The sequence below is a fragment of the Oncorhynchus keta genome, unplaced genomic scaffold (assembly GCF_023373465.1).
Source record: "Oncorhynchus keta strain PuntledgeMale-10-30-2019 unplaced genomic scaffold, Oket_V2 Un_contig_25868_pilon_pilon, whole genome shotgun sequence".
Lineage (NCBI taxonomy): Eukaryota > Metazoa > Chordata > Actinopteri > Salmoniformes > Salmonidae > Oncorhynchus > Oncorhynchus keta.
In genome coordinates this window covers 1-13694 of record NW_026284661.1, presented here as the reverse complement: position 1 = coordinate 13694, position 13694 = coordinate 1, and the positions used below count along the sequence as shown (strand labels likewise).

The 13694-nt window shown below is 43.5% G+C and overlaps 1 pseudogene; it reads left to right on the top strand.

Moving 5' to 3' along the window:
• Nucleotides 1-2016: 2016 nt before the first annotated feature.
• On the top strand, nucleotides 2017-2135 carry LOC118376455 (uncharacterized; annotated as a pseudogene).
• Nucleotides 2136-13694: the final 11559 nt, after the last annotated feature.

Genomic DNA, 13694 nt, shown 5'->3' with positions numbered 1-13694 from the left:
TAGGTAAAGCTCTGCCTTATCTCAGCTCACTGGTCACAATAACAACACCTACCCGTAGCACGCGCTCCAGCAGGTATATCTCACTGGTCATTGCAAAAATTGCTGAAGCTGGAGACTTATATTTTGTTAGAGTTGTGTTAATTTGAATCTGGTATCAGGATAAGTATGACACTGAGTCACCGATTGTATACTATGTATTTTTTATTAGCTAAGCAATAAGTGGTAAATGCAATTTTCGTATATACGGGCTCTCTGTCCAACCTCGCAGGGAAAACAGAGAACTGACTTGTTCTTGACAAAGATATTATAAATATACTCTGACAGAAATAGTTCCTGCTTCTGAGCCGGCCTGTCTGAGTAGAGACTGGGCGTGGTTTAGACTCACCCAGCCTATCGTTGATTGTTGGCCCAGCCCCCTAAGCGCTTCAGTTGATAGATGTAACTGTTTCTGTGAAGAATATCTATGCGCTCATTCTCGATACCGTTATCTCACACCTGGCTCCTGTTATCTAACAAAATACCGTTTGTTCTCGCAACACTACGTTCTGAATGTGCCCTCCCAACTCATTGCACAGTCCTGTCTTCATGTTATTCTGTATTTTTCCATCATGAAAAGGACCATGGCGCTGAAACTGTTAACAATGTTTCAAGTCAGCTATGTTGCAAGACACATACATACATCCACACAAGCCAACAGCAGATAATATTCAATCACATATATGGTAACGGGCTATAGTGCATAACACAGAATCCTCATAATCCCCCTTTTTTGTGTAACCACACCATCCGATATACTAGGTCGCTGATGAACTCAGGAACTTTAAACCTTTATTATGTGAATATATGAAGTGATGCACGTCCCTTTGTTGATTAACATATATATAAACCTGAGTTTTTGATTCCCCCTTTTGACACCCACAAGGGTGTCACTCATTATCCTTTATTTCAGAGGTCCCAACATAGTAATATGTTAATAGCATTTCATGAAAATAATAAAAAGTTTATTATTAATAAAACATTATTATTATTTTTTATTTTTTTACAGAAAAACAGAAAAGAAAAATCAACCAACAAAAATATTTTAAAAAATCAACAAGTGATATATGCTTTTGTCTCCCCCTTTTGATACCCATAATGGTGTCACTTATCAAAAACAGGATAACACTTTATTGTTTGTTTATTACAATAAACAGGTAAGATTCAGCCCAAAAAAACATAAACAACAGAAAAAGAGTTGTAATTTCAAGACAATTTAGAGAAGGTGGTCCTAAGAGTTCTTAATATCCATTGCAAATTGTCAGGCATGAGCAGTTGTGAAATGGTGCGAAAGGCCCTTCTGAAAGCACACGATACGGTATTTCGTGGCACGGTCTCATACCTTACCTCATCTTGCAGGTCCACTACCCACTATCTGCATGGTCCACTATCTGCTGCTCCAGAGTCAAGGCCAGGTCCCGCCCCATGTCACCACGGAGCACATGAGCAACTGGCTGGTGTCTCAGGTCAAAACATCCCTTAGGGAGAGTGGAGTACCACATCAGCACTCACCTTCACTGCCATTCCCTGCCAGCAGCACTCCAGGAGGTGTGGGTAAAATAAACAACAGAAGAATCAGAAGCCAGGAAAGGTGAATTGCTCTGTGTTTTATTTGAAGGGTGTGGAAGGAAACCCTGGAGGAGGGAAACGACCTCGCTCGGCTGGTAAGAGAATGAGAGTTAGAGACATACTACAAGTTAATGAGCTCTTTACTAGCCTTTCAACAACGAGTTAGCAAAGCAGAATAGATCTGTTGTGAAATTACACTAATGGGACTTCCTGTTTCATACTGCAGGACTGGGAAGTAAACACTTGCCTAAAAATGATGGACATAGAGCACGAGGCTTTCTGCAAGCGCCGCCGCTCCATGCACCCCACCTCGCCTGGTTAGTACTTGGATGGGAGACCGCCTGGGAATACCAGGTTCTGTAAGCTTTTTGTCACTGCCTTGTGGAATTTCAACTCTTTGTCCAATTTCTTGCTTTTAACCATACAGGCCTGAGTACACCTGATCTCATCTCATCTTGGAAGCTAAGCAGGGCCAGGCCTGGTTAGTACTTGGATGGGAGACCTCCTGGGAATACCAGGTGCTCTAAGCTTTTTGTCACCGCCTTGTGGAATTTCAACTTTGTCCTTTTTCTCCCACAAGGCTGAAATATGTGCCCTCGCTTTGAAATAAATAAGCAAGGTTAGTTTGTATTTCTTCCAACGATCTGTGCTACAAATTATGGCTACAGTATATGCAATTTCTTCCACTTTTTGAGTGACACAAAGATGCTTATCTAAATGGTGAAAATGCAACAGCTGTTAATCAGACTCACTTTGACTTTATATAGTGCACCAAGAGATAGTTTCTTGCTTCTGACCATGCTGGCCTGAGTACCCCTGATCTCGTCTGATCTCGGAAGCTAAGCAGGGTCGCGCCTTGTTAGTACTTGGATGCGAGACTGCATGGGAATACTAGGTGCTGTAAGCTTTTTGTCACTGCCTTGTGAAATTTCAACTCTTTGTCCAGTTTCTTGCTTACGACCATACCGGCCTGAGTACGCCTGATCTCGGAAGCAAAGCAGGGTCGGGCCTGAAACTGGGCAGAAACAAAGGTAATTGACACTTGCAAAAGTTATTGTATTTGTAATAGAGAAATGTTTTTCATAAATGCCTTATTTTGGAAATTTAAATTTATGCAATGAATATCTGTAAAATTTGGTTTACTCCTTGATGACAATTCAAGCAGCAGTTTTGGTAGGGTAGTGGTTTCCACGTTCACTTAAAATGCTAAAGGTCCCTGGTTACAAGCTGGGTGGAAACAGCGCACATTGACACAAGCAATAATTATTATATTTGCAACAAAGAAATATTGTTCATAAATGCCTTATTCTGTAAAATTTGGTTTACTCCTTGATGACAACTCAAGCAGCAGTGTCTGTAGTGTGAGTGGTTTGCACATTCACTAAACATGCTAAAGGTCCCTGGTTTGAAACTGGGAGGAAACAGAGGTAATTGACAAATGCAAAAGGTATTGTATTTTTAATAGAGAAATATTTTTCATAAATGCCTTATTTTGGAAATTGGACTTTATGCAATGAATATCTGTAAAATTTGGTTAACTCCTTGCTGATAGTTCTAGCAGCAGTGTCTGTTGTGTAGTGGTAATCATATTCGCTTCACACGTGTAAGGTCCTTGGTTTGAAACCGGGCGTAAAACGGGATAATTTATTTATGGAATAATTAATATATGTGTAAAAGATCATTATTTTTCACAAATGCCTTATTTTGGAAATTTGACTTTATGCAATGAATATCTGTAAAATTTGGTTTGCTCCTTGATGAGAATTCAAGAAGCAGTTTCTGTAGTGTCGTGGTTTGCACTGTCACTTAAAATGCTAAATTTCCCTGGTTTCAAACTGGGCAGAAACAGAGATTTAATTGACACATGCAAAATTAGCGTATTTGTAATAGAGAAATATCTTTGTCATAAATGCCTTATTTTGGTCATTCGACTTTTTTGCAATGAATACCTGTAAAATTTGGTTTCCTCCTTGATGAGAATTCAAGCAGCAGTTTTGGTAGGGTAGTGGTTATCACGTTCGCTTAACAGGCGAAAGGTCCCCGGTTTCAAGCTGGGTGGAAACAGCGCTCATTGACACAGGCAATAATTATTATATTTGCAAAAGATAAATATTTTTCATAAATGCCTTATTTTGGAAATTTGACTTTATGCAATGAATATCTGTACAATTTGGTTTACTCCTTGATGACAATTCAAGCAGCAGTTTCTGTAGTGTCGTGATTTTTACAAACAGAAGTTGGCACATAGACGGTTCTGACTTCAGACGAGTCCCCTGACACTTGTGGAGGATGTAGAGAATACCACCGTGTTCGTGAGGGTCTCCCCTTTCCAGAGAGTGGTCATACGAATTTGTAGGTCAAACTGTACTGAAGCTAGAGACGTTTTTGTGAGAAGACAGATCATAGGTATGTCTCATGGTTTGACAAACACTGCTCTAGGTCCACCATCTTACACTGCAGATATGGAGGTGTAACATAAGCAGTTATGGAGATTGAGATGGATACGATGCGTCTCAATCTCTCTAGTTGAAAACGGATCTATTTTAAATGGGTATTTTTTACATTCATTTACTTTGATTCATGTACCTTTGCGTCATTTGACTCAAAATAAATGAGTTCCATTCTTTTTGAAGTCTAAGTTTTTCATTTTCTCTTTTAAAAACTGAATTGATCTCTCATTTTGCTCTTTATTCATTTGTCAACACTCGTCACCAGTTTGATGTTGCGACTGAAGAAGACAGAATGTGAATGACACAGCAGATGAAGTACAGAAGATTTGAACTGAAGCCTGGTCAACAGTTTGGAAGATTGTTATGCTCACAAGTATAGCACAAAACACTCACATGATGTTCAATCGTGTGATATCTTCACTGTCATTGCTGCAGAAAGCAACAACTATTTTTGGGGGGTATAAGGCTCGTTGGTCTAGGGGTATAATTCTTGCTTAGGGTTCAAATCCCGGATGAGCCTTTTTGCGGATCCTTTAATGTTTTATACACTCAGTGTAACTCATTGGCACTGAAATAAGTTATTTTCAACCATTAACTGGGGCCTTGTTGAGGCCTTATCTAAGCAAGTATTTGCTGATTTACAATAAAGTATTATTTTGATGTATGGAAACAAATATGGTATGCAATTCCTATGTAAAGAAGGTTCTCTGGTAGTTGTTCAACATGACTTCAACTTTTACAGGGCACTCTCTTTAATGATTTTTAAATTTTTATTATTAACAGATATCATCAAACAAAAGTGGAATAGTCACATGCAAACAAGCATACAAACAAACTATTTACATTGCCAGGAATCCTAAACAAACAAATCATATTCCTTAATAATGTCACGCCCTGACCTTAGATAGCCTATTTATGTCTCTATTTGGTTTGGTCAATGTGTGATTTGGGTGGGCATTCTGTTCTGTTTTCTATGTTTTTGTATTTCTATGTTTTGTCCGGGTATGGTTCTCAATCAGGGACAGCTGTCTATCGTTGTCTCTGATTGGGAATCATATTTAGGCAGCTGTCACGTTCTGACCTTTATTTTCTGTGTTTTGTGTTTTGTGTTTAGTTAGTATGGTCAGGGCGTGAGTTGGGTGGGCAGTCTATGTTTGTTTGTCTAGGTTTTGGGAATTTCTATGTTTCGGCCTAGTATGGTTCTCAATCAGAGGCAGGTGTCATTAGTTGTCTCTGATTGAGAATCATACTTAGGTGGCCTGGGTTTCACTGTGTGTTTGTGGGTGATTGTTTCCTGTCTCTGTGTATGCACCAGATAGGACTGTAATTTGAGTTTTCACGTTTTCTTGTTTTGTTAGTTTGTTCATGTGTACCTTAAAGCATTAAAGAAGTACCATGGAAAATTACCACGCCGCGTATTGGTCCTCTGATCCGTTTCGCCTCTCCTCTTCGGAAGAAGAGGAGGAAACTCGTTACAGAATCACCCACCACAATCGGACCAAGCGGCGTGGTAAAGGACAGCGACGACAGCAGCAGCAGCAGCAACAACAGCGGCCAGCATCACAGGAGGAATGGACATGGGAGGATGTATTGGACGGCAAGGGTTGCTACACCTGGGAGGAGATCCTGGCGGGAAAGGATCGCCTTCCATGGGAACAGGTGGAGGCAGCTAGGAAAGCCACGGAGGCAGCGAAAGCTGAGCGGCGGCAATATGAGGAGCCAGCACGGCAGTGCGACAGGTACGAGAGGCAGCCCCAAATTTTTTTTGGGGGGGGGCACACGAGGTGTGATACTAAGCCAGGTAGCAGACCTGAGCTCACTCCTCGTGCTTATGATAAGCAGCGCATTACTGGTCAGGCACCGTGTTATGCGGTTGAGCGCACGGTGTCGCCAGTGCGTGTCCATAGCCCGGTGCGCTATAGGACAGCCCCCCGAGAGTGCCATGCGAGTTTGGGCATTGAGCCAGGGCGTATGGTGCCTGCTCAGCGGGTCTGGTCGCCGGTACGCAGTCTTGGTCCAGGTTATCCTGCGCCGGCTCTGCGTGCTGTGTCTCCGGGGCGCTGGGAGGGTGCAGTGCGTCCTCTGCCTGCGCTCCACTCGTACCGGGCAACTGTGGGAGTGGAGCCTAGGGGAGAGGTGCGTGTAGTAAGCACTAGATCTCCCGTGCTTACCCACAGCCCGGTTCAACCTGTGCCTGCACTCTGGAGGGTCCGGGCTCGAGTAGTTGTCCAGCCTGGGGAAGTGGTGCCAAGGTTGCGCACCAGAGCTCCAGTGCTCCCCCACAGCCCGGTCTTTCAGGCTCCTCCTAACACCAAGCCTCCTGAAAGTCTCCCCAGCCTGGTAGTTCCTGTGGCAGCCCCACGCACCAGGCTGTCTCTCAGTCTCCTCCCTGCAGGTGCTCCCGCCTGTCCGGCGCCGCTGCCGGGCGCCGCTCCCGCCTGTCCGGCGCCGCTGCCTGGAGCCTCCCGCCTCCCGTCCGGCGCCGCTGCCGGAGCCTCCCGCCTGTCCGCCGCGCCCGCCTGTCCGGAGCCTCCCGCCTGTCCGCCGTTGCCCTCCCGCCTCCCGCCTCCGGCGCCGCTGCCGGAGCCTCCCGCCTGTCCGGCGCCGCTGCCGGAGCCTCCCGCCTGTCCGGCGCCGCCTGCCTGCGCCGCTGCCGGAGCCTCCCGCCTGTCCCGCCTGTCCGCCTGTCCGGCGCCGCTGCCAGAGCCTCCCGCCTGTCCGGCGCCGCTGCTGGAGCGTCCCGCCTGTCCGGCGCCGCTGCCTCCTGTAGCAGCTCCACGCACCAGGCTGTCTCTCTGTCTCCTCTCTGCAGGTGCTCCCGCCTGTCCGGCGCCGTTGCCGGAGCGTCCCGCCTGTCCGGCGCCGCTGCCGGAGCCCCTCAGCCCAGAGGCGCCAGAGCCCCTCAGCCCAGAGGCGCCAGAGCCCCTCAGCCCAGAGGCGCCAGAGCCCCTCAGCCCAGAGGCGCCAGAGCCCCTCAGCCCAGAAGCGCCAGAGCCCCTGTCCCTCTGTCCAGAGCCCCTGTCCCTCTGTCCAGAGCTTCTGCCCCTCTGTCCCGAGCTGCCCCTCTGTCCAGTGGGGTCATTGAGAGGGGTTGCCATGGTGAGAAAGCCACGGAGGCAGACAAAGACAATGGTGAAGTGGGGTCCGCGTCCCGCGCCAGAACCGCCACCGCGGACAGATGCCCACCCAGACCCTCCCCTATAGGTCAAGGTTTTGCGGCCGGAGTCCGCACCTTTGGGGGGGGGTACTGTCACGTTCTGACCTTTATTTTCTGTGTTTTGTGTTTAGTTAGTATGGTCAGGGCGTGAGTTGGGTGGGCAGTCTATGTTTGTTTGTCTAGGTTTTGGGAATTTCTATGTTTCGGCCTAGTATGGTTCTCAATCAGAGGCAGGTGTCATTAGTTGTCTCTGATTGAGAATCATACTTAGGTGGCCTGGGTTTCACTGTGTGTTTGTGGGTGATTGTTTCCTGTCTCTGTGTATGCACCAGATAGGACTGTAATTTGAGTTTTCACGTTTTCTTGTTTTGTTAGTTTGTTCATGTGTACCTTAAAGCATTAAAGAAGTACCATGGAAAATTACCACGCCGCGTATTGGTCCTCTGATCCGTTTCGCCTCTCCTCTTCGGAAGAAGAGGAGGAAACTCGTTACAGCAGCCTTTTTCCCTGTTGTGATTGTGGGAAGTTGTCTTTGTTAGGGGCACTATAGCCCTTGTAAGCTTCACGGTCGTTTTTGTAATTTCTTGTTTTGTTGGCGACATTTAATTAAATGAAATAAAATGTTCACTCACGACGCTGCAACTTGGTCTTCCTTGAACGACGGCAGTGACAAATAATACAACCATTTTGAATTGCCTTTTTGTTTTTCATTTTATTTAATAAAGTGGTGCCATATTGTTTGAACTCATTTATAAAAGTGAAAAAAGTTAGGTTTTGAATTAGACCATTTGCATTTGTGAATATGAAATTTACCTAGTATTATTAGCAGGTGAATTAAATATACTACATCTTTATTTACGTCAGAATGTCTGAAATAAATCATTATATCAAAACCATTAAATAGTACAACCGGTCCAATTTTTTTGTCACAAAATTCTGTATGTCAATCTAAAATATCCTGCTATAAATACAGGTAAAAAACTAATGCAAAATGGTCTCCTTCTCCATTCCACAGAAATCACAGTTATATTCAATATTCTGCTTGTGTCACGCCCTGACCATAGAGAGCCCTCGGGGCTCAATTTCTTTTCCCATTGAAATAGCCAAAAGCCTTAATCAAATTTCATTAGCTCCCAGTAACTTCCAAACGTATCCATAACACAGGCACAATTCCAGTATTTATCATTAATTCATGCTACTTCCTTCTTAATACTTCATTCTCTAGTAAAGTCTTGTTCATTTTCCAGTAACCTTTGCTAACTTGTTTTGGTTGACAAACCATGCATATTTATACTTTATTGAGATCCCTTTGTGGTCTGTTAAAATCGATGGTTCAATCGAGACTGTATCAATCTTGTCAGCCATATCTTCAGGTATCAGCCAGAAATCAATACGGGATTGTATAGATAAATGAGTTAACCAGACACTGGCTGCAGAGCACAATTGTTGAGATGCACCGAGCCTCTTAAAGTGCTGCCGTGAAAACTAACAAGTCCACCAACAGCATAGCCTGACAAGACTGGGCCCTCTTGGTTGCTCCTTGTGGAAATTCCAATTGGCTGGGGAATTTAATCAAATGGTGGAGTGCTTGCTTAGCATGCGAGACGTAGTGGGATCGATGCCTGCATTCTCGAAAAAACACTTTGTTTTTGTGGATCCAAGACAGCTCCAGTTCATACTTCATGCAGCCTTGTCTTATGACAACCTACTGTCATGTATCAGTGACAAACAACTTTCATGTAACACTGATGTCACAATGTCAGATGAAAAAGAAAGACATTACTTACTTTCAGAGGAGCAGTGTAGCACACAACATTGAGGCCCACAAACAAAGCTGTTGGCAGTTTCCTTGAATGCCCCGCGAGACCGTAGCTCGATCGGTCTGAGCTCAGAGACTATGAAAAAAAGTAGGCCCATAATGAAGCCTGGCCCTAAATTGCAGGTGCCTTTGGGTGACAATGGGAGAACAGTTAGGGTTAGAAGCACAATTCGACCTCTGAAACATTCCTGAGGTCCTCCCGATCTGTGCAAGCCTAACCGTGTTCGTGTCGCATTAACCCTTAACAGTTCAAATACGGTGTTTACATCAAACAGTTTTCAATGACTTCTCTCACCATAGGAATACATTGCCTGCTCCCCTAAATTCAACCTGAAGCCGATGTGGGTTATGAATGTCTTATGAACCTGTCTTCGATGGCAATCCATCAGGCCACTATGAGGTCTACCTGGTCTACACAACAGTCAGTTTGTGATAAATTGTGCATTCAACCCTGTGTAAATCGGTCAGTTCTTAACGTAAACACTTAAAAGGATTCTGTAAAAGCATACCCCAATTAGGATATGTGTTTACTTACAGCCTCCTGTGCCAACCGGAAGTGCCATAATTGGTGTCATAGGGGCTGTTTCGAAAGGTTAAAAAAGTCAGATCTTTCCAAAACTTCATATGTGCGATTAGGCAACCCTCATGAACTGTAAATCAGTCATGTCTTCCATAAAATTTCCAAGAAAAACTCACACACACACACAGCTTGGAAGGAGGGACACAGTGTGGTGCGTAGGGACAGACAGAGCCTGCAATAGTTACCTTTGTTCAAACTATTAAAGAACCGTCAGACCTAGAGTTCTGAAACTTTAGAAACCTGTTCTAGAGCTAAGGTCGATAGTTCGTGGGGAGTTATGTGGCTCTAGAAGGTTCTCGGACCGAGAAACAGCCTCGTACATTTGCAATAACTTCAATTCATTCATTTTGACATCACGAAAATTCCAACATTTAGAAATGTCCCAGAGTCGCAAGACTAGGTACATTGCAACCGCCTCAGCCCATAGAGACGGACCCCAATGTTTCTGTCCGATATAACTCATTCAAGGACCCCGTAGCAACGCCTGGAAAATGTGCATTTTCAACACCAATTAAGGTCGCTACTCGGGCTCCAAATGACCTATCGAGCCGAAACTTGGTATTCGGGGTATCCTCAGCTAGGCCTATACATAATGTCAGAACTGGATCTGCAGCTAGAACTTAACTACGTGTTTTATGTTTTTATTGTGGTGTGAATTTTGGGCCAGCTCTGAAATATGTGATAGTTGGCTTCTGTACGAGTTGGAAAAAGTGGGTGTGGTGTCAGTATGTATCAGTTTGGTGTCAGAATGATATCTAATTGACTTGCTGGCTGACTTTTGTCCATTTGTAATATGTTTAAACAGTGAGGTACCATCACCAAAGTGACATTCTGAAATTAACCCCAATGGAGAGAAACAAGAATCACTGCCCTGCCATCCCGAGGTCATCGGGCCTGTCAATTTCGCATTCCTGCAGTATTTTTGAGCATGTCAAATTCGTGATGGTAAATGCCCATTGAAACATATTGCAAATGCACAGCCGTGCACCTGGTGATTGGAACGGGTTACCAGGAGCACATTTTTCAAATGGTTTTACATGCCATTACGGGGTAGCAAGGGGTTCACGTTTGGGAAGGGAGCACCCCCCACCCGTGCCCATCAAATAGGGGGCGCCCCTTGTCATTTTGGACATTAACATTAAAAAACACTTCTCCCTCATCATACATGACAAATAGACCATCTAGGTTGATTCATGGCTATATATCATTTTGGCAGTACAAATGCCTTTTGTACATGGTTCACTGACCTTTGGGTTTGTAAACCGGCTTCCATTGATCGCATATGGAAAATTGACATAACATCCTGATTTGGCACTTTCAAATCTTTCATATTGCATTTGGACATTTCTTATGGCATTTGGCAAAAAAAAGAAGTGACTTTTGACTTCGACTTTTGACTTCCGATGAAATCATATTGCAAATGGACAAAACATATGCCTTATGGACAAGTAAAACAAATATCATAATAAAATATGACTGAAGTATGTTGATACAGTTCTTATACATGTTTAATTGACAACAAAACATTTGAAATAATTTCAAAAAACGGTCCAGAAAGCACTTTTTTAAGGGGGTGATAAGACAAAATGTAAACATTTTCAAAATGTTGGGTCTTGACTTGTGTAACATTTGCAATATGAAAAAAACCTTGGTGTTATTAGGACCATGCTCTAACCATCGGAGCTAACTGGCTGCTGGCTACAGAGCACAATTGTGGAGATGCACCAAGCCTCCGAGATGCACCGAGCCTCTGCAAGTGCTGGCACGCAAACTAACAAGTCCACCAACAGCATTGCCTGACAAGTCTGGACCCTCTTGGTTGCTCCTTGTGACATTTCCTACCTGCTGGGGAATTTGATCAAATGGTAGGGTGCTTGCTTAGCATGCGAGAGGTAGTGCGATTGATGTCCGCATTCTCCAAAAACATTTTGTTTGTGTGGATACAAGAAAGCTCCAGTTCAGAGTTAATGTAGCCTTGTCTTACGACAAGAAACTTTGATGTAACACTGATGACACAATGTCAGATGAAAAAAAAGACACACCTTACTTTCAGAGGAGCAGCGTAGCACACACCATTGAGGCCCATAAACAAAGCTGTGGGCGGTTTCCTTGAAGCCAAAGCAGAGCATAAAGAAAGCACAACAACTAATGCCGAAACCTAGGATCGACAACGACAACGTTGACAGAAAAAAACAGGCTTATTAGGAGTGAATGGGCCATCAGGCATAGCCTGCAGAAGATATTTTTGTTCTTCCCGTCAATACAATCCACTGACAATGAACGACGAGTTGTGCGTTCCGAGATGCTTTTTGTTATTTGCCTGTTTGTGGCCCGCCTGTGAAATTGTGCGATTCTTGCAATTCTCTTTCAGCCTCTCATCAACTAGCTGTTTTTCCAGAATATAAAAAATACGAGAGTTATTCCCTACTCATATTAATTAGTTGTCATTTACATTACCTTAATTACCCTCTTGGTCCTACCTGGCACGCAGGCGTCCCATCTAGAGCTCTGGAAATGGAAATGCGCTACGCTAAATGCTAATAGTATTAGTTAAAACTCAAAAGTTCATTAAAATACACATGCAGGGTATTGAATTAAAGCTACACTCGTTGTGAATCCAGGCAACAAGTCAGATTTTTAAAATGCTTTTCGGCGAAAGCATGAGAAGCTATTATCTGATAGCATGTAACACCCCAAAAGACCCGCAGGGGACGTAAACAAAATAATTAGCATAGTCGTCGCTACACAAACCGCACAAATAAAATATAAAACATTCATTACCTTTGACCATCTTCTTTGTTGGCACTCCTAGATGTCCCATAAACACTATTGGGTCTTTTTTTCGATTAAATCAATTTGTAAGTCGCTCTGGATAAGAGCGTCTGCTAAATGACTTAAATGTAAATGTAAATGTAAATCGGTCCATATTTAGCCTAGATATCGATCTATGAAGACTGTGTGATAAACGGAAAAAAATAGCGTTTCATAACGTAACGTCATTTTTTAAAATTCAAAATGTCGACGATAAACTTTCACAAAACACTTCGAAATACTTTTGTAATGCAACTTTAGGTATTAGTACACGTTAATAAGCAATACAATTCATCAGGAGGCGATGTCAATTATATAGGTGTCTGTTTCGAAAAAATGTCTTGGAGAGAGCTCGACCAAAATATCCGGTAGGAGATCGGAGGGAATCGATTTCCTTGATTCAGTTAGACCAAGAATCAATTGCGAATCAAATGACAAGACTCTAGACAACGTGTGGAAGCTGTAGGCACTGCAACCTCGGCCTCATTTAATTCGATTCACTTTGAACAATTCCTTGAAGTCGCGGATGGATATTTTTTTCCATTTTCCGTGATCAGATATTCCTGCACTTTTAGATGAAACGCACGTTCTGTTATAGTCACAGCCGTGATTTAACCAGTTTTATAAACATCTGAGTGATTTCTATCCACACATACTAATCATATGCATATACTATATTCCTGGCCTGAGTAGCAGGGCGCTGAAATGTTGCGCGATTTTTAACAGAATGTTCGAAAAAGTAGGGGGTAGACTTAAAAGGTTAAGTAATTTATTTTTCAACTGGATTTTACAAAGGTGCATGACATGCAGGGGCTAAAAAGTTGTCAGGAGTGGGTTTCAAACCATGCCATGTCTGCGACCTGAATGACTTAATGGTTATTTTCAACGTAATCGTGTTTTTTTCTTTTAGGGTTTAACAAGGTTTATCACCTATGACCTGTGGCTTGACTTAGATGTGGCCAGTTCGATTACCCTGCAGTCTTTAAGAGTGTCTTCAGAATATGGCCATTTTGACATGAATTTAAAAATGCCTCAGATAGGACCAAAAAAGTGTCTGGAGCTAGCCGTCAGGGTAAGAGTGACATCAGGTCCACATGTCAAAATGGGGGAAACCTTAGCAAATGGCTTCATGGTTATTCATGAGAATCGTGTTGTTGTATTGTTGAGTGTATCATGGAATCTCACCTGAAATCTGTGGCTTGACTACAAACCTGTAACCTATGCTACTGTGGCCTATAGAGCTAGAAGGATGGATAACCAGGTGTGTAAAGG